A 21,664-nucleotide genomic window follows, 5' to 3' on the forward strand; every position below is an offset into this window, starting at 1 on the left:
ACCCTCCAACCCTGTCTGGTTAGGCAGAAGAGGAAGCCATGGCTCAGAGGGAAGTCAGACTTAGGTCTGAGTGCGGAGCCCGGGTGTCAGTATGAGTTGGTGTTGAAGCTCCATTACTATAAGCGTCGTGGGTCAGGAGAGCTGCCGTGGCATCCCAGGACCAGCTTCTCCAGCTCATCTCTCCAGACCTCCTCTGCTCCAGTTCTGGGAACTCTCAGCAAAGAAAAGAGGTGCGAGGGCTGTGTGCTGCGTGCGAGGCGGCTGTAAACCTTAGGCAACAAGAAGGCAGATGTCCCATCTATGGGATGAGTGCTGGGGAGTCTGCCTGGTCCTGGGGAGACCACCAGCCAAGGACTGGGTTTCAGAAGTTAAAGCAGACTATGGTGCTTCGTGTGCACTGTAGACCTAGCCTGGGGCTGGGGCTATGTTTCAGGGGCAACTTCCCTGGGACTGGTTGAGTACCCACACCTTCCACCCCCACCTTGGCCCTTCCTGGCTGATACTATTCCACTCCCATTTCTAACTGCTGGGTCAGGTGCTTTGGATTTCTTGACTTCTGTCTCCCCCGATTCCTTCCACCCCAGGAGCCTCAATTCCAAGGATACTCTGGTTCATTAGCAGAAGGAGAAACAGATTTAGTGGAAAAAAAAAAAAAAAAGACTTCTTTCAGGTCCCCAGAACACCTGGTTACTCTTTCCCCTGTTCTTTGCAGCCACCTGTGAAGTGGCTCCGGTAGGCTGTCCTAACCTGGCTACAGGTCCTTGCATATACAACACATTCATCTGAGCCCACAGAACCCCCTGCATGTTCTCAGCCATGCAAGTATCCCTGCATGTAAGCAGGCAGTCTCTCTTGCACACAGGGCTAGACTTAACCTCCAAATGGTCACAAACACACTCAGGAGATAGTTGGACAAACCACATGCCCCCACACACTCAGAAGCACATATAAGTTAAATGGCCATACCCATCTTCAAGATAAGGCTGAATATGCAGACTGTCGGCATCCAGTTTATGCACAAGCACACACGTTTCCATGCACACAGTGAGGACACACACAGCTGCCAAGTGGGCAACACCAGTATACATATACTCCTGCTTACAGGCACAGGAATGTCCTTGTGAACACGTGCTGGGACACCCCCATCTCTTTTTCCAGAGCATTGGGGTCAATCCCATTACAAATGCCATGGGAAGGTAGTGGGGTTTTAGGTGGGGTGTGTAGGAAGAGGGTGTGGCAGACACTACTGCTCCACCTTAGAGGCTTCTAGCAGGGGGTCAAAAGTGTGTCCTGAGCTCTCCGATTCCAAGGCACTCTGGCCACCACAGTCAGAGCCATTCCAGGCAACTTCCGTTCAATTGGGATGCATCGTCCTCTGGGTCTAGCCCTTTGCTCATTTCAGCTGCCTCCTAATATTTGCACAAGCAGTCTTTCAGCTAGAAATCTTCTGTCTCCCAGCTAGAGTAGATACAGAGAGCAATTTGAAGTCACACAGACTTGGGTTCCGGAGAAGGCAATGGCACCCCACTCCAGTACTCCTGCCTGGAAAATCCCATGGACGGAGGAGCCTGGTAGGCTGCAGTCCATGGGGTCACTGAGGGTCAGACACGACTTGAGCGACTTAAATTTCACTTTTCCCTTTCATGCATTGGAGAAGGAAATGGCAGCCCACTCCAGTGTTCTTGCCTGGAGAATCCCAGGGACGGGGGAGCCTGGTGGGCTGCCGTCTATGGGGTCGCACAGAGTCGGACATGACTGAAGCGACTTAGAAGCAGCAGCAGCAGACTTGGGTTCCAGTGTTGATCGTGCCCAATTTTATGTTTAGCTGTGTAATCTTGAGCAAGTTGCTTAAACTCCCTGAACCTTAGTTTCTTCATCTATAAAATGGGAAGAATACAGTCCCATCAGATCTTCTGTATTCTCCAAGGTGAGGATTAGTACCCCTCTCATAGATGCAGAAGCTGAGGCTCAATATGGAGGATCTGGCAAGTGTTGGAGCTAATATTTGAACCCAGATCTCTAGGGCTCAGAGTACACCATAGCTAGTGGCCCCCACTGAAACCGATGGGAGGAGGATTGTGACTTTGTGTTCTCTGGAGAGGAGTTGACGGAGGCCAGGAGAAGGTCCCAGGTCTCCTGAAGCTGAGCCTTGAGCCCTGTAGGGCCCTCCAGCTACCCAGCCCTGTATTGTGACTCACAAACCAGACATCAGCTAGGACTGGGACCTCCGCCCTGGACAGGGCGGTAAGGGGGGGTGTAGGGGGGAGCCTGAGGAAGGCGTGACAAAACCTTGGCTTGAGGGTCAAGGAGACTTGGACAAGAGGCTGCTCCTTCCTGTACCCCAGTCTCCCCATTTGCACAAAGCCGGTGCACTTTACCACCTCAGACATTCTGGGGCTCTCTGAGATACTTGGGAGAAGAATGTTTTTCATCTTTAAAATCAACTGAACTCCCCCCGTCCTTTTTCCTCCTATCTCCTTCTGTCAGGAGCCTCCTCAAGGATCAGTGTGGGTCAGGCCTGTGCTGGTGGCCTGGGCTGCTAGCTCCCTTCAGAGAGGGAGGAGGCACTGAGCTGGGCAGGGTAGGCACGCTCTTGGCTACTATGCTGTGGATGTTAATATAGTTTCCTTCTCCTCAGTTACCCTTGGTGACTCTGGGTATCTGATCGCCCAGATGTGCTGGGGGCTTCCTGTCAGTAGGCTTCTCAGCCCTTGCCTGCCATTGTTCTGGGTTTTACACCTTTCCACCTCCCACCCCTGCATACACTGCACCCAGTGGGGCACCCAGGAAGGGACACAGTTCCATTTCCCATGCTGACCTCTGCTGACCCCTCCACCCACCTCACCTTCCCTCCCTTGGGTCCGAGGCCTTGGTGGAGATGGGTAGGGGCAAGTTGGCTACTTTCAGGAGCCCTGGATATGGGCAGGGTGACCTGGTTATAGTCCTTAGCCCCGTCAGTGCTCGGCTGTGTGACAGCAGATAATTATTTTGCTCTCTCTGATCCCATCACCTCATCTGTAAGTGAGGAGGTTGAACTAGATAGATTCCAAGGGCTTTTTCAACTCTAGAACCCACATCTTGGTTCTCCTTACATGATTGTTTTAGGATAAACTGTGAGCGTGGTAGAAACAATGATACCAAAGGGTGCTGTTTTCAGCAACAGAGTGTTTTTCAGAATGGCCTACCTGGGAAGGCAGGTGAACAGTGGGGCTGAGCAGAGTAGCCTAGCCCAGAGGTCCCCTGCTCCAGGGGTCCGAAAACCCTGTGAGGCCAGATCCTCCAGGCAAGGGGGAGGGGGATCAAATAGCAGCAGACATATCATCAGACACCTGGCCTGATTCTGCTCCTGCGCTCACCCAAGGTGTGACCCTGGATAAGTCACTCAACTTCTGTGATCCTCGGTTTCATCATCTGCAAAATGGGAAACCATTAAATCACTCCTTCCTGAGGTTCCTGGGAGATAACATCGCGCACCTACTGTGTGCTGGGCAGTACTGTGCCTGGGGGTGAGGCAGGCAGTGCTCTGCGGCTGAGCAGACTGAGCCCCAGGTCCGTCTGATCATTTATATCATTTATGCCAGGTCTGCAATCCCAGGCCTGTGCCCCACTGAGCCTCTGCCCAGTGCCAGAAAGGGGGACATTCTCCTCCTTCTCAGTCACCTAGAGGGAGGGGCTGTTCTTTTATAAGGTTCAGGGAGCAGGCTTGGGGCTGGTTGGGGTGAGGCAGGAGGTTTCTATCCTCGGTGTAGGTAACACCCCTCTACCGGTCACATCTACTGAGGGCATTACTTCTGAAAAGCCACTTTCAACTCTCCATTGCTTAATTGGGGTCCTGGCTGCTCAGGAGGCAACGTTTGGGTTTCTGGCCTCTTTCAACTTCTTTTCAACTCCAGCCAAGCCACAGTGCTGCCCCCAGAATGAGAGGAGTGGGAAGCAGCAGGCACCAGGGTTGGCAGTGCCTTCTCCAGTTGGGTTTCCCCATCTCTGGTATGAATACCAGTCAGTGTTTCTGCCACATGGGTCTCACCCTGTGGCATTGCACACAGGGAGGAACCAAGGCTGAGAGATGTGATGTCTCACATCACTAGGTCACTGGTGCAGGAGACAAGAGGAATCTGGTCTCCCAACACCCAGCCCGTAAGCCATGCACTGTCTCTGGTCTGAACTCTTCCTGGACGTGCCAGCAAGGGAGGTTTTGAGTGGCACCAATTCTTCTCATACCAGGACACATGGTCCCCTTTGAAATATGACTCCATGCAGAGGTGAAGGCTATGTCCCCACCCTTGATCGGGGCTGGCCTCGTGACTTGCTGGTCTCCTTGAGTCAGTGTGGCATGTGACGAAAGTGACGCGATGCGTGCTCTGGAGCTCAGGCTTCAGGGTCCCTGCAGCTTCTGCTCTCAGCCCCGTGGAGCCCAGCCCAGCCTCCCCCAGAAGCCCAGACTGGGCTCTAAATTCAGAGAGAGGCCCTGACACCACGTGGAGACGGCCCAGCCGGCCCAGCAGAACTCAGGCCTAGCTGACCCACCCACCAAGGGCAGCCTCACCAATGAGCCCACAGTGAGCTGGGAGATGTGCCCTGTCAGCCTGCAGAATCAGGAGAATCAATCAATCAATCATTCTTTTTGGCTACTGAATTTTCACATAGTTTGTTATGTAGCAAGAGATAGCTGAAGCAGCCAGGCTTATATAGTGAAAAGATGGAAATTATGTATTTGTCTCAGGTGATATCAGAATCTCAGAGTTGGGCCACTCACTCTGAAGTTCTTAGACCCCTGAAGTTCTGGCTACTAGAGCCCCTGTGAATGTCTCCACTGCTCCGGGAGCAGCATCGTGCAGCCATTGGCTCTGTCTTGGCCATGCTGCATCCCGGGTGCTCCATCAGGGTCAGTGAACAGTGGTTCTTCCAAAATTGCTGCAGGAATGGGTGAATTCCTCACCCAGCCTCTGCTGGCATAATCCCGGGGTAGGGAGCTCACTTCCTCCAGGGCAGTCTCTTCTGTGATGAGATGACTCTGCCTGGGAGAAGGTCCTCCTTCATCTAGGGCAGAGATCCATGACTCCTCCCGTGGCCCTGGCTCTCTTCACGGGTCCCCTCTTCTATGTGACAGCCTTGGGTACTTCATAGTGGTCCCTGGAATTTGCAAAGCAGCACCATCTCCCTTAATAGTAAGTATTTTCATGTACATAGAACCCTGTAATCTTGAGGGAAATGTTTCCACCAAAGCCTGAAACAAGTGTGGGTTTTAGGGGTTTTGATACCAACCCCCACCTCTGGCCTTGGAAAAGATAACTTCCTGTCTCTGAGCCTCGGTTTTCTCATCTGGAAAGTCGGAATAGTGAAATTTACCACCTAGGGTTGCTGTGGGGCTTAAAGAGATGATATATGTAAAATGTTCTGTACGTAATCGGTCCTTGATAAAGGTTAGTTCCTTTCTGCCAGGTACATAAACAGTTCCAGATGGAGAGCTCATTTGTACTTAGCATTCATGTCTATATAAATAATGTGCAGGTGGGGGAGGAATTGTCAGGTGGCCAGGGGGTGAGGGAGTCCCTTCCCAGCAGCAGGAACAGCTTAAGCAGAGACCAAGAGGGAGAAGTCTGGTTTCAGGGAAGGGTAAGCGGGGGGCTCTTTGCTACTGGCATCAAGGGGTACAGGAGGGAGAATGACTTGGGGGGAGACAAGGCCCATGCCAGGGAGGGCCCCGAGCATTGAACTAAAAAGACTGGGCTTTGCCAAGGCAGGGCCTGGAGGAGGTCTGGAGCTGATCTGGGGGTGGATCTGGAAGGGAGGGGAGAGGAAAGAGTGTTCCTGGGAGCCGAGAGGGGAATGTTGGGGTGAGAAGCGACTTAGGCCCATCGTGGGGAGGGAAAGCCTGGCCACTTAGTGCGGCACACTCGTCATGAGACGCAGGGCCCTTCACCCTCCAGCTCAGCACCTCTACTCTTGCACCTTCGGGGCCACCAGGCTTTGTTGGAAAGAGCACCTTTTCTGCCTTTTTGGTCTAGGAACAGACTGATGAAGACCAGAGGAGGAGACCTGAGCCAGATCTGCAGCCAGAGGGATGCAGGGCAGACCAGAGCAGAGACTAACCTTACCCATTTATCTAGCAGGGATTCAGAGACGTCCCTTTCAAGAGCTGGGCTTTACAGTTTTTTAAGCTCTGCCATAGTTATGGGTCCTGTGAGACTTGTAACTGCTTTGGGATGGGAGGAAAGAAGGCTGGGCAGAGATGATTAAACCTATTTTTAAGGTGGGGAAACCTAGGTAGAGAGGGGAAATGACTTGCCCAAGATCACATAGCAAATGTCTGGCAGAGCTGGACTGGAACCCAGACCTCCTGCCTCTCATTGCATCCTAGCCTCTTTCCACAGCACAGAGGGACCAGTTGGGCAAGACGTTCTCACTTACCTGCTCTGGGTGAAGAGTGAGGGGAGCCAGAGAGAGGTTGACAGCCATCAGCAGACAACACTTAACCCAAACTGACAATTTAATTGTGAAAATGTGGACGAGGTACAGTTATGTGTAAGGAAATCCAGACGGTCTGGGCCCCTGGGGAGCCTCGGCCAGCACCCCAGTTGCCTGGGAAACGGAGAGGGTTGGGGATGATGTCACTAGAGTTGAAGCTAAAGCATGGGGGATGGGCCACCCAGCCACCTCTTTGGGACCAGATGGGGCTGTGAGCCTGGCCACAGGCTGTCGTCCTCACAGATGGGGCAAAAGGGAGCACTGGAGCAGAGCGGTGACTTGCCCAAGGTGACACAGGGAGTCAGTGACCATGTCCATTCATCCAGCAGGCTGCAGGCATCTTGAACACAGTGGATCAGAGTCACCTGTGAGTCCCTGTGCCCTGCACTGGGCTTTGCACAGAGCAGACCTCAACTTTACAGCAAAGGCTGCTTGATCCCTTTATAAAAAGGGGATGTAGACCACTCCAGGAGGGGATACTCATTGAGTTCATAGTAGCCCTAGGTGAGGAAGAACCCTGAGCAGTCACCCAGGGCTGTGCTATCTGAACCAGGGGACACTGAGCTGAGAAAGGGCAGGTCAACAGGCCAAGGTCACCAGCAGGTTGGGGCAGCTCTAGGCTGACCCCAAGTCATGCCCCACATGGGCAGTCCTTACCCAAGGAGGAGTGGTCCCTCTCACACCACCTCCTCAACTCTGGGTCAGGGATCTGGACCTTGGGAAACCCCCATTGTCTGAAGCATTTTCTCAGAATCCTCAGCATCTGACCAGAAGCCAAAGATCAAGCCACCCAAATCATCAAGAACAATGTAATAACTGGCCTTAGCCCCCACTGTGTGCCAGGCTCTGGGCAATCACTCTATGATTCTTATCTCAAATATTTATGATTCTCTGGGCTGGGGATTACTGTTCTCCCTTTGTAGTTCAGAAAACAGAGGCTGGGGGTGGGCGGTGGGAGGAGTGTCGCTTGCCTACCTGGATGCAGCCGGAAAGTGACAAGCTGAGACTTACACCCCACACCACTCTGCATCTAAAATCCATGACTGCCTTCTACCTCAGTTCTTAGATTATCCCACAGTGGCCCCTGGGGGAGAGGGAGGCTGAGTTTTTGCCTGCCCAGCCTCCCTCCCACTTCTGATGATAAAAGCACCCCTCCCCATCCATCCCCAAATATCTGGGGTTCTGGGACTGCTGGTCACAGAGTTCAGTACTCTACTAGATGGCCTGACCTTTTGAAGATTTTCATTTTCCGATCCACCTGATATGACCCAACTGGACCACATAGAGCTGTTACCCCCAGCTAGCATCATAGGTTCTGGGAGAACAGTTTGCTTGCCTCTGGAATGCAAGTTCTAAAGGTGTGATCCTCAGAGTTTCCAGAAGCCAGCAGCCCTATTCCCTGCCATGAGAGCAAGATAAGGAGAAGGAGGGAGGCAGAGAAGAAACAGGCAGTGGGTGGGGAGGTCATCCGAGTCCCCAGCACACCCTTGTCCCTCCCAGTTGTGTGGGCCAGTGAATCCATGTGCCTTCGGCTCATTGGATTCGGCTTTCTATCTAGAGGCTTGCATCTGGAGCCATCCTGACTGTCCCCTCTGCGCTGTGCCCCAGAGTCGTGTGCTGCTATTAGAGGAGGTACAGGATGAAGAAAGTCTCTTGTCCTGCAGGAACTAACAATCTGGGCAGGGGAACTCGGGATGGATATAGTTCTGGGTTCTATCTCTGTTCTGTCTCAGATTTGCAGTGTGATCCTTTTCCTCTCTGGGCTATAAGTTTCCCATCTTTAACACAGGGCCAAGGAGTGGATGCTGGGTTCAATGTTCTGCAAGATCCCCTACAGATCTACACAACTACTTTTTTTTAAGAAAAAAATTGAGGTATAATTCACATAACATACATTCACTCTTTTAAAGTGTACGTTGTTGTTCAGTTACTAAGTCGCATCTGACTCTGTGACCCCATGATCTGCAGCATGCCAGCCTTCCCTGACCTTCACCATCTCCCAGAGTTTGCTCAGACTCATGTCCATTGAGTTGATGATGCCATCCAGTTCAGTGGGTTTTAGTATAGTCACAAATTTGTGCAACCATTGCCACTTTCTAACTTCAGAGCATTTCCATCACCCCAAAAAGAAATCCCATACCTATTAGTCCTCATTCTACCTACGACCTCAGCCCCTAAGTCATAAGTCACTCAGTCGTGTCCGACTCTTTGCGACCCCAGGGGCTGTAACCTACCAGGCTCCTCCATCCATGGGATTTTCCAGGCAAGAATACTGGAGTAGGTTGCCATTTCCTTCTCCAGAAGATCTTCCCAACCCAGGGATTGAACCCAGGCCTCCTGCATTGTAGGCAGCTGCTTTACCATCTGAGCCACCAGGGAAGTCGGCAGCTGCTAATTTCCTATGGATTTTTGGACATTTCAAGTTCATTTTCTAATTCACCCATGTTGTAGCATGTATCAGTACTTCATTTCTTCTTATAACAGGATAGTATTCGAGATATCAAAGGAACATTTCATGCAAAGATGGGCTCGATAAAGGACAGAAATGGTATGGACCTAACAGAAGCAGAAGATATTAAGAAGAGATGGCAAGAATACACAGAAGAACTGTACAAAAAAGATCTTCACGACCCAGATAATCACGATGGTGTGATCACTGACCTAGAGCCAGACATCCTGGAATGTGAAGTCAAGTGGACCTTAGAAAGCATCACTACAAACAAAGCTAGTGGAGGTGATGGAATTCCAGTTGAGCTATTCCAAATCCTGAAAGATGATGCTGTGAAAGTGCTATACTCAATATGCCAGCAAATTTGGAAAACTCAGCAGTGGCCACAGGACTGGAGAAGGTCAGTTTTCATTCCAATCCCAAAGAAAGGCAATGCCAAAGAGTGCTCAAACTACCGCACAATTGCAGTCACCTCACACGCTAGTAAAGTAATGCTCAAAATTCTCCAAGCCAGGCTTCAGCAATATGTGAACCGTGAACTTCCTGATGTTCAAGCTGGTTTTAGAAAAGGCAGAGGAACCAGAGATCAAATTGCCAACATCCACTGGATCATGGAAAAAGCAAGAGAGTTCCAGAAAAACATCTATTTCTGCTTTATTGACTATGCCAAAGCCTTTGACTGTGTGGATCACAATAAACTGTGGAAAATTCTGAAAGAGATGGGAATACCAGACCACCTGATCTGCCTCTTGAGAAATTTGTACGCAGGTCAGGAAGCAACAGTTAGAACTGGACATGGAACAACAGACTGGTTCCAAATAGGAAAAGGAGTTCATCAAGGCTGTATATTGTCACCCTGTTTATTTAACTTATATGCAGAGTACATCATGAGAAACGCCGGACTGGAAGAAACACAAGCTGGAATCAAGATTGCCGGGAGAAATATCAATAACCTCAGATATGCAGATGACACCACCCTTATGGCAGAAAGTGAAGAGGAACTCAAAAGCCTCTTGATGAAAGTGAAAGTGGAGAGTGAAAAAGTTGGCTTAAAGCTCAACATTCAGAAAACGAAGATCATGGCATCCGGTCCCATCACTTCATGGGAAATAGATGGGGAAACAGTGGAAACAGTGTCAGACTTAATTTTTCTGGGCTCCAAAATCACTGCAGATGGTGACTGCAGCCATGAAATTAAAAGACGCTTACTCCTTAGAAGGAAAGTTATGACCAACCTAGATAGCATATTCAAAAGCAGAGACATTACTTTGCCAACAAAGCTTCATCTAGTCAAGTCTATGGTTTTTTCCAGTGGTCATGTATGGATGTGAGAGTTGGACTGTGAAGAGGGCTGAGCACTGAAGAATTGATGCTTTTGAAGTGTGGTGTTGGAGAAGACTCTTGAGAGTCCCTTGGACTGCAAGGAGATCCAACCAGTCCATTCTGAAGGAGATCAGCCCTGGGATTTCTTTGGAAGGAATGATGCTAAAGCTGAAACTCCAGTACTTTGGCCACCTCATGGGAAGAGTTGACTCATTGGAAAAGACTCTGATGCTGGGAGGGATTGGGGGCAGGAGGAGAAGGGGACGACAGAGGATGAGATGGCTGGATGGCATCACTGACTCGATGGACGTGAGTTTGAGTGAACTCCGGGAGTTGGTGATGGACAGGGAGGCCTGGTGTGCTGCGATTCATGGGGTCACAAAGAGTCAGACACGACTGAGCGACTGATCTGATCTGATCTGATTCCACTGTATGCATATGCTCCATTCTGCTTATCCATTCATCCATTATGGGTTGGTTCCACTTTTGACTATTATAAATAATGCTGCTCTGCATATTCATGTACAAGATTTGTATGAAATATATGCTCAATTTGTGTGTGTGTGTTTCTGTGTGTAGGCGAAGGATTGCTGGATCGTATGGTAACTCTATACGACTTTTGTGGAACTGCCAAACTGTTTTCCACAGTGGCTGCACCATTTTACATTTCTTCCAGCAGAAACGTGTGAAGGTTCCAACTTCTCCACATCCTTGCCAGCACCCATTTTCTATCGCTTTTATTTTTGGCTATCCTAGTGGGTGTGAAGTAGTATCTCATTGTGACTTGACTTGCCCCAATGACTAATGATATTGAGCATCTTTAAAAAAAATTTTTTTTTTTATTTTTTACTGGGGCAGCACTGATTAACAGTGTTGTGATAATTTCAGGTGAACAGCAAAGGGATTCAACCATACATATGCATGTATCCGTGATATTGAGCATCTCTTAATGTGCTTACTGGCCATACTGGCCATTTGTGTACCTGCTTTGGAGAAATGTTTATTCACATCTTTTGCCCCTTTAAAAAAGTTGGGTTATCTTTTTGTTGTTGTTGATGAGTTGTAGGAGTTTTTTAATATATACTGGATTCTACATCCTTAACAAATATAGTATTTGTAAATATTTGCTCTTGTTATGTGGGTTGTCTTTTCATTTTCTTGATAGTGTCATTTAAAGTACAAAGTTTGTCATTTTTATGAAATACAGTTCCTCATTTTTTCCCCTTTGGTTGCTGGTGCTTTTAGTGTTATAGCTAAGAAATCACTGTCTTATCCAAGGTCACAGAGATTTACATTTGTGTGTTCTTCTAAGAGTTTTCTGGTTTTAACTCTCTCATTTATATCCTTGATCCATTTTGAGTTAATCTTTAAATACTATCAGGTGAAGGTACAACTTCATGCTTTTGTGTGTGGATATCCAGTTGTCCCAGCATTACTTATTAAAAAGACTATTCTTTCTCCGTTCAGTTGTCTTGGCTCCCTTGTCAAAAACTCAAATGACCATAAATGTATGGGTTTATTTACACAGTTACCTTTAAAGTGACATCTAGGAATTAGGTTACAATAGCCTCCACATAGTCACAAGTATGTGACAGGTAGTGTGGCAGAGGGAGAACAAGTGGGAAATGTGGACTCTTGCAGACCTGGGTTACTTCCAGATCCACTGGAACCCCAGGCAAGCTATTTTGTCTTGAAATGAATAATACAATGTACTATGGGCTTCCTAGGTGTGTGTGTGTGTGTGTGTGTGTGTGTGAAGTCGCTTTAGTCATGTCCAGCTCTTTGCGACCCTATGGACTGTAGCCCACCCACCAGGCTCCTCTGTCCTTGGGGATTCTCTAGGTAAGAGTCTTAGAGTGGGTTGCCAGGCCCTCCTCCAGGGGATCTTCTTGACTCAGGGATTGAACCTGTGTCTCTTAAGTCTCCTGCATTGGCAAGTGGGTTCTTTACCACTAGGGCTACCTGGAGGCAGCCCTAGTGGTAAAGAACCTGCCTGCCAATGCAGGAGAGATGTCAGAGACTCAGGTTCCATCCCTGGGTCAGGAATATCCCCTGGAGGAAGGCATGGCAACACACTCCAGTATTCTTGCCTGGAGAAGCCCATGGTCAGAGGATCCTGGCGTGCTACTGTCCACTGGGTTGCAAAGAGTCGGACACAACTGAAGCAACTTGGCATGCACACACAATGTATTACACTGTACTATTCTTGTAAAAAATACCAACATCTGGATGCTCCTGAGCCTTGGTTTCCTTCTCTGTCATGTTTCTGCCCCAAAGCTGGTGTAAGTCCCTACATAAGAGGCAGGGCATGGAAGAGTGTTGCAGGTGGGGTCAGGGGCATAAGCAATGGTGTGGAAGCTGAAAAGGGCAGGGTGTGATGTGGGGTATGGTGAGAAGTCTGTAGGTCTTGGTGGGGGCGGGGGTAACACATTGAAAGATGGCCTCTCTCTTTTTTTATACTTTATTTTAGGTTGTACTGGGTCTTCATTGCTGCACGTGGGCTTTGCTTTCTCTAGTTGCGGTGACCAGGGTCTTGTTGCAGAGTCCAGGCTCTAGGCAGACAGGCTTCAGTAGTTGTTCTAGAGTGTGGGCTCAGTAGGTGAGGCACACAGTCGCAGCACGTGAGATCTTCCCCTGCCAGCAATCAAACCGGTGTCCTTTGCATTGCATGGCAGATTATTAACTACTGGGCTACCAGGGCAGTCCCTGCCTCTTTCAGTTGGTGAAAACCCAAAGTCTGGTGCCTGGATTATAGCATAGCTCAGAAGACCCCTCCCACACCCCGCTAGGGAGCCCCATGGCGAGAGGCCCAGCCTTGACACCCAGCCACGCCTCCCAGCCACAGGGGTAGCAGTGAGCAGGCTGCCCAGCTCTTGAGGCTCTCGGCTCCATTCCAGTCTGGGTTTGGTGGGGCTGTACTGGGAGTGCAAGGTGATTGGGGTCCAGTGGATGCACTTTGGTTCCCTAGATTTGTGGTTAAGTGAACAAAGTATGCAGAAGGTCAGGAAGGAGAACCTGCAAAAGGAAAGTAAGAGGCAACTACCATTTGCTGAGCAGCGACTACTTCCAGGACGGACTGTGGACTTCATCTCAGATCACAGCCACCCAGAGAAGCAGGGATCAGGAGGAGCGTGTCCACTTCATGGAACCCAAAACTGGCTCAGAAAATGATGCCTTTTCCCAAGATCACACAGCCAGCGGGTGACAGAACTGGACCTCATGGCCTATTCTGCTTGTTCTGAAGCACAGGCTTTTCTTGAAGGGCCAGGAGAAGAGAAAGGAAAAGAGAAGGAAGGCAAAATAGAGAGAGGCCCAGCAGAAGAGAGAGTCACACTGAGAGGAAAATAAAGAGAGGCAAAAATAAAAACCAAGAGTGGAAAGAGCGTGAGGCCACATCTGAGCCTGGAGTGGGTCCGCGGGGAGCCGCCGAGGGCGGGAATGGGCGGAAACCGGCTCATGGAACCTGGATCCAAGAACCCTGCTTGGCCTGAGACCTGGTGGCAAAGCTCTCACCTCAAGATCCTGAAAAGGGGGAGGCTGGCATGGGGGCAGCAGGGTCTGCAGCAGGGCCGGATGGCCAGGGGCTGCCAAGCAGGGCCCTTCACACACCGTCCAGCTCAAATAACCACCGTGGCCACGGGGGCTGGCAGGCCCTTGCTCCCGACGTGCAGAGCAGCAGGCCCGGGAGGTAGGAGCAATGACCAGGCCTTCCTGGAACACTGGTTATTTCTTAGGAAAAACTCCTAATGTGACCTGTTAATAGGGTGGCTTCCCAGTTTATTGTTCAAACTGGGACATTCTGAAGTGAGCTCAGACAGATAAGTGTGGCCTCTGACCGCTAAGGCCCCACATGGTCGGGCCTGGCCCTTTCCTGCTGCAGCTGCCCCCTCCCCAGGCTCTCTACGCCCCCTCCTCGGGTCTTCCTCTGCAGACACTCTGGAGCGGGCCTCACCTTGTCTGGAGCACCCTGTCCCGTGCTCTTCCGGTCTCCACACCCCTTCGTTGCTCCTGCTCGCCCCTAGAACCCAGCCCAAGCCATGCCAGTGCCCTTGGTGAGCCATTCAGTACCTTCTGTGCTTTTCCTTCACGGCTCCAATCACAATCACAATAATCAAAGAAATTCATAATTAACGCGTTTGATTGTTTTAAAGTCTGTTTCCCTTCCTAAGGGCGGGGCTGGGTCTGACTTGCCCACGGTTGTATCCTGAACACCCAGCCAAAAGCATAACTGAAGCCAGTGCATAAGTGAAGAAATCACCTCCCAGGGCCCCCAGATGGCCAGAGTTGTGTGTCTGTCTTGTATTTTGGGGTTCTTCCCTATACTAGGAAAGGAAGGAGCTAATCCTTCTTGGGCACCATGTGCACTTCTGACTTCTTCCCCAGGCTCTGAGCCCCCATGGGGAGAAATCTGCCCCCTTTTTAATCTAGTCCATCTGTGGTGGACATGACTAAGAGACTTTCACTTATCTCTTCCCCAGTCTCTATCCTAGTTTAGGGCCTGAACAAGGGACTCAAGTTGGACTTTCTGATGAGTCATGACAACATAAATATGACTAGAGTGATAGGATCACAGAAAATCATGAGATAATATGCAAATGCTGAGTCCAGGCCCGTGGGTACCACAGGCACAAAAAATGCTAGTGTCTCTTCTTTAAGAGGTTCTTGTCCAACCAATCTTTTTTTTTTTTAGGGTTTTTTTTGTTGTAGGGTTTTTTTTTTTTTTTTTAGTGTACCATTCAGATTTTAGTATATTCACAAAGTTATACAACCATCACTACTAATTCCACAATATTTTCATTACTCTAAAAAGAAACTCCATTCCCAATAGCATTCATGCCTCCTTTTCCCTTCTCCTCAGCCCCTGGCAACCACCAGCCATCTTATTTTAAAGACAGGGAAACAGGCTCAGAAAGGGCAGTGCCCAGAGCCAGGACCAGAGGCCAGGCCTCCTGACACCCTGTCTGCTTCGTGTCTGAGCTCTCTCTGGAGGCTTCCAGTGTTCTCTGGTGACTGGCATGAAAAGGCTGTTTAGCAAAGGCCCATTAAATTGAGGCTAACAGGTAAGATGAGACTAGACCATCTGGAGTTATGCCCAAAACCTGCCTGTGCCTGGAATAGATCTGAGGGCTTTTGAGGGGCAGAAGACATACCTAGACAACATCTCTAACTGGTATCCTGCTTCCTACAATAGCCAGTATCCTTTCATAGCTGGGGGTGTCTTCCCCCAGTCGACCACATGGCCTCCTCTGTGGTCAGAGTAGGCTCAGAGTAGGCATGAGGAAGCAGGGGCCAGACTTCCAAGGTTTCCCACTGTTTTTAGGACCCCAGAAAGCTGAGTCAGCCTATGAACACAGCGTGTACATCTTCCTATGGTAATTTAGCAGTTTTCACATTCCATGCCTTAGCCAAAATGGAAAATGAAAGAAAGGGAAAAAAGGCAGTGCTATGTTTTAAAGTGGCCTTAGCTCTGTGAGTTCTAACATGGGAAACTGCTGTCCATGATGTCATGGGCCCTGAGGCCCTCTGGGCATTGTTACTGACACTTCACGTGGTAGGCTGGGCCCCAGATCCACACATTCCTCTTGCCAGAGCTGTGTGAGCCTGTGGGTCCATCTACAAGCCTGGGCCAGACCCTCTGAGCCAGGATGGAGCCAGGCACTGGGCAGACAGGGGGCACCCTCTGGTAAGAGCCCAGTTCAGCTCCTTGCTCTGTCATCCAGAGGTCTCTGAGGTCTTCCCCTCATGGGATCTGCAGCTGCCCTGAGACACGGAGGGTCAGCACTCTGCTCTGTGTCTGTCCATGGGGCAGCAGAGTGGTGTGGCGCCCTGCTCCCGGTCACATGGTTGGGGAGTGCTGGCCTTGCCCATCACTAGGGGAGCCCTGCCCTCTCTGAATGTTATGAGGAGAGGGCATGGTCCTTGCCCACGGCAGCCAACAGACTGAGACTGTGGGGGCTGTGGGGAGAGCACTTGGTCAAGGCCAAGTCTTCATTTTAGGCGTGGAAGAAACTGAGAGAGCAGGGGCGGGCCCAAGGTCACGGAGACAATCCACAGGCCGGGCAGGGCTGGATGCAGGCTCTGGACTCCTGGCGGGGAGCATTTCTGACTCTATCTGCACTTAAGCAGTTCCGTTGGGGCGGAAGCTCTGCTGTTCCGGAAGAGACGCCAGGCCTTTCCAGAATCCGGTCTGAATCAGGATCTGCTGTCAAGGTTTAGTCCTCAGGGAACCACTGCTGGCAAAGGGAGGTGAGGTATTGATTATGGCTGGGGCTGGGGGAGTGTGGCTGAGGCCCGGAGGTGGGGAGAGAAGGGATGGGAAAGGGCGGTGGAAGTTTCTCCGAGAGACAAACTGAAGGCACATTTATTTTTGAAGGCACACTTATAAATTATTACAAAAATTTTCTAATTTTTCTGCAGTGCTAAAGTTCATTTTTCCTATTTAAAAGTAATAAACTACTTATTGGGCATGGTCTGGAAATCCAGGGTTGTCTCAGTCCTGACTGGCAAGCCTGGTGAACCTGGGCAAGCCCTCACCACTCTCTGGGCCTGTTTTGGAAATGCCGGTAAATAAGGTTGCCCCATGAAAAGTAAATGAATCCAAAGACTCCCTGGCTCAGGACACAGCTCTTTGGCCTGGACATCAGAGCTGTTCATCTGTCCAAAGGAAGAACGCAGCAACCCAGAAGTGAGGTATCTAGAGAAAATCCAAGGTTCAGAGACTCCCACTTGTGCTGTGCACCCATTCAGCACGGTCCAGAAGGTAGGCATTGTCTAAGGGCCATGCCCATCCCAGTCTCTGCAGAGGGCCTCTCTGCTTGGAGTGGAGACGGTTCACCAGTCTTACCAAGGTCTGAGTGATCTGCCCTCTGCCCCAGCCCTCCTTGCCCAGGTTCCACACCCACCAGGCAATGGCTCTCAGACACCCGGCTCCCTCCCAGGAGGGAAGGAAACTGGGGAGGGGACAAGAGCACTCCTGTTAGGAGAAACAGAGGTGGCCTGATATCAGTCATAATAGTGTTGGGAGGCGGCAGTGATCGTGAGTGACGGTTAGAGCCAGCTGTCCAACCTCCCGGGGTGTCTTGAGAAAAGTCAATGTCAGGGCAGCCAGATGAGGGCCAGACTCCACGCTCGTCAATCACCCGGGACCTGTCACCCAGTAAAAGGGTTATCTCATTTTAATATGTGTATATTGTTTAGGGCATTGCCTGGTATAAGATAAGAAGTTAATAAAAACTGCTAAGTGAAAATTAACGGTGGCCAGTCTGGACAGATGGGTGGAGTTGTGGATCCACAGAGGGAAGGGTGCCTTGGTCCTGCCACCTGTCCAGCTGGAGCCTCGTCTCTCTGAGACTCAGCTCACATAACCTCTTCCTCCCAAGAGCACCTGGCTGACAGTTCTGAAAATGCTCTCTGGTCTTCCATCTCACCGCCCCTCTGATGTCTAGGCTGGGGAAGGATCATGGCTTTCCATCTCTGAATTACGGCCCCACCCACCACCTATCAGAGCTTCCTTGGTGGCTCAGTGATAAAGAATCTGCCTGCAATGCAGGAGATCCAGGTTAAATTCCTGGGTCAGGAAGGTCCCCTGGATGAAGGAAATGACAACCCACTCCAGTATTCTTGCCTGGGAAATCCCACTGATAGAGGAGCTTGGCAGGCTATAGCCCATGGGGTCACAAGAGTCAGACACGACTTACCGACTAAACCACTAACTATCACTTACCACCCACCAGCTCTGAGTTCTAAACCTCAGAGGCCTGGAATTCTAGGTCAGCCTGGGACCCCATAATGTTAGAACTGGAAGGACTTCAGTATGCACCTTGCTGACCCCTCCTCCAGTACACACATGGGGAAAATGAGGTGCAAAAGGGGCAAGAGATCCCCTCCCACCCTGCAACTCCCATTTGCATAGCCAGGGAGCCCAAGGCTGGGCTGGAGCTGGGGACAAGCCTCGTGCTTTTTCCCAGCCTCCTCTGGTCTCCGCAGGTCCCCAGAGGCCACTCCAGAGACTATGTTTCCCATCTCCCGTGGCCACATCTCACCTGGTCTTTGTTTGCTCCGTCCTCTGTGGCTCTGTCTGGGATAATTCTCTCTGAGTGGGGTCAGCCCTCTGGGAGTAGGCAGCTAACGAGCTTCAGATGTCCAGGACAAACTGCCTCACGGAAGGCAGATGCTGAGATGCTCACTCTGATTGTGGACACCGGCCACAGGTGGTGGCTCAGAGAGGTCTCCTCCTCTTCCCTTTACAGGGTGCTTCATTCTCCACTTGGAAGCAGCAGGTGCCAGGTTCACCCCCGAAACCCTGACTGGGGTGTCTATTTCAAGGAGGTCTGGAAAAGGGCAGGGAGGCTGGAGGACAAAGGCATTTTGATCATTTGGGAATTTATTTCTTTTTCTTTCAAAGTTTTTCTGATCTTTACACTGAGGTAGCAGGATGGATGGGAAGGGAGGCCGGCAAGCTGCTTGTTGATGGCCAGCTCTGTGCATGCTCCGGGCTGGGCACAGAAGTCATCTTCTCCAACCCTCACAGGCTCCCTGCAAGATTAGGACTGTCACCATCCGCTTTACAATGAGGAAAACTGATCTAAAGATCAGAGAGAAGTGAGGCGGTGTGTCCAGGGTCACACAGCCTCTGAATGGCCAAAACTAGAGTTTCAACTCATTTCTGTCAGAGTCTAGATTCTTCCCTACAGCAAGCTGAGATGTTTCCAGAAGACCAGGATGTTGTATTAAGGTCTCAAAGCTACGTGAATGGTGAGGGCTTGTGGGCTGCCCTGGTGTTTCGGGCACCAAGGCTGCCTTTGCAGCTGACTCACTCTTCCATTGTCACAGGGCAACAGATTTCACAGTCACAGAACGCGGGGGTCATCATCGCGGATTCAGGTGACGTAATCCTAATTGCTGTAATTACATCCTCAGACGTGCCTGGAACACCTTCTGGGCACCAGACCCTGTGCCAGGGGTGTTCCACTGGTTAACTGGTAAGAGCTTGGATTCTAGCTGTGTGACCCTAGGCAAGTTACTCTGCCTCTCGGTGCCTTCATTTCCTCATCTGTGAAATGAGGGTAGTATTAGTTCCTATCACATGGTGTTATGAAGTGAAATCAGTTAATATCTGTAGAGGGCTTAGAAGAAGGCCTGGCACAGAACACATACCCAGCACAAGTGTTAACTGATACTGAGCTCAACCTTGGGAGACGGGTGTTGAGATTTTCCTTGAAGCCAGGGGTGGAGATTGAGGTGATGCACTGCAGTGATTCTCAAATTCAGTGTGCATCAGAATCACCTGGAGAGTTCATTAAAGTGTGGAGGGCTGGGTCTGCCCCCAGAGTCTCTGGTTCAGTAAGTCTGGATTGGGGCCTGAGAATGTGTGTTTCTAGCATGTTCTCAGGTGAAGCTGATGCTGCTGGTCTGGTGACCCTACTCTGAGAAGCAGCACTCTAGCAGACCTGCGTTGTCCCAGGCCAGCTAGGACTATCGATAGCAGAGGCTCAGTAAGTAATTGTCACCCTGTTTATTTAACTTCAACGCAGAGTAGCGTGAAATGCCAGACTGGTTGAGTTACAAGCTGGAATCAACATTTCTGGGAGAAATATTAACAACCTCAGATATGCAGATGATACCACTCTAATGGCAGAAAGTGAAGAGGAACTAAAGAGTCTCTTGATGAAGATTAAAGAGGAGAGTGAAAAAGATGGCTTAGAACTCAACATTAAAAAAATAACTAAGATCATGGCATCCGGTTCCATCATTTCATGGCGAATAGATGGGGAAACGTGGAAGCAATAACAGATTTTTTCTTCTTGGGGCTGCAAAATCACTTCTGATGGTGACTGCAGTCATGAAATTAGAAGACGCTTGCTTCTTGGAAGGAAAGCTATGACAAACCTAGATAGCATATTAAAATGCAGAGATATCAGTTTGCGGACAAAGGTCAATATAGCCAAAGCTATGGTCTTTCCAGTAGTCACGTATGGATATGAGAGTTGGACCATAAGGAAGGCTGAGCTCTGAAGAATTGGTGCTTTTGAATTGCGGTGCTGGAGAAGACACTTGGACAGCAAGGAGGTCAAACTAGTCGATCCTAAAGAAAATCAACCCTGAATATTCATTGGAAGGACTGATGCTGAAGCTGAAACTCCAATACTTTTGGCACCTGATGCGAAGAGCCAACTCATTGGGAAAGACCCTGATGCTGGGAAAGTTTGAAGGCAAAAGGAGTAGAGGGTGGCAGAGGATGAGATAGTTGGATAGCATGACTGATTCAATGGACATGATTTTGGGCAAACTCCAGGAGACAGTGAGGGACAGGGAGGCCGGGTGTGCTGCATGGGGTCGCAAACAGTCAGACACAACTTAGCAACTGAACAACAACAAATAAATAACTTGGCATGTGAGTGAGTGAGTGATGATTACAGGGAGTGGAAGGGGTGTTGGACCAGGAGCCCGAGGATTCTGGTCCTGAATTTGCTCCCACCTCTCTATGGGACTTGACCATGTTCCCCTGCAGCCTCGGTTTCCTCCCCTGTAAAACAGGGGTATCTATAATCCTTCCTCACTGATGTCTGCGAGGATGAAAGAAGGCCTGGAACAACTCCGACACCCAGGCAAGAGTGGCAAGCATGGTCTCTGAAGGTGATGGGCTCTGGGAACTGCTCACTGTGACCCTTACTGCTGTCCGTCTTTGCTCCCAACACCAAGGGCTACAGCCCATCTCTTTTACTTTTTTCTCAAACCTGAGTTGGAAAGATTGGGGCCACACTGTCCCCCAAGTCCCATGGCCCCAAGGCAGAGGGCAGCGTGCTTGCTGTGGCCACAGGTTGTATAAAAGGGCCTGTGTTCCGGCCGCTCACCTCCCACTGTGCGCCCAGGGGTTTTCTATTTCAGTTGCTGTAAAAATATCACCTTTGATCTCAGCTTGTGGCTCTTAAAAAAAGAAGAAACCACCAACAGGCTGGGTTTTCATTCTCCCCAGCCCCGCCTCTGTCTCACCTCCGCCTCCGCCTCCGCGATGTCTTCCCCTCCCCTCCAGCCCCTCCCTGCTCCTCGTCTCCTCTCTGGAGCCCCAGCACCCTCGCTGGAGAGAGCACCTTAGGAATCAGCTTATAGCCCTTGGTGTCTCCTCCAGGTCCCCCACGGCCCATGTGCTGAAGGAACAGGACAAATGAGGGTGAAGGACGCAGCCCTCTCCCTTCTTCCCTCTCTCCTTGCCTCTTCCCTTGTGTTCTGAGGGCCAAGAATCGCTGAGACTCCCTGCTTCTCCAGCTGCTGTTGTTAAGTGCATGGCATCAATCACATCCCGCATCTGTGAAGTCTTGAGTCTTCCCCAGAGTAGACTCAGAGTCACTAGTGGGGCCTAAATATTTCCATCACACGGTCAACTCAGAGAACCCAGTCAGCAGCCCAGATCTGTCTGGGGGAGGG

At 50.3% G+C, this 21,664-nt stretch overlaps 1 long non-coding RNA gene across 2 annotated transcripts in view; it reads right to left on the bottom strand.

The window, feature by feature from the left end:
* Positions 1-18,605: 18,605 nt before the first annotated feature.
* The window catches only part of LOC147358304 (uncharacterized), a 6,108-nt gene continuing 3,049 nt past the window's right edge, over positions 18,606-21,664 (bottom strand). Inside the window, exon 4 of one of the 2 annotated variants that reach the window (XR_015141566.1) lies at positions 18,606-18,775. This is a non-coding gene — a long non-coding RNA (uncharacterized LOC147358304). Of the gene's footprint in view, positions 19,293-21,664 lie in introns of both variants that reach the window. The other variant, XR_015141567.1, reaches the window with a different exon arrangement.

This window comes from Bos grunniens, chromosome 15, assembly GCF_055505025.1.
Source record: "Bos grunniens cultivar Pamir isolate PY7600 chromosome 15, Bosgru_T2T1.0, whole genome shotgun sequence".
Lineage (NCBI taxonomy): Eukaryota > Metazoa > Chordata > Mammalia > Artiodactyla > Bovidae > Bos > Bos grunniens.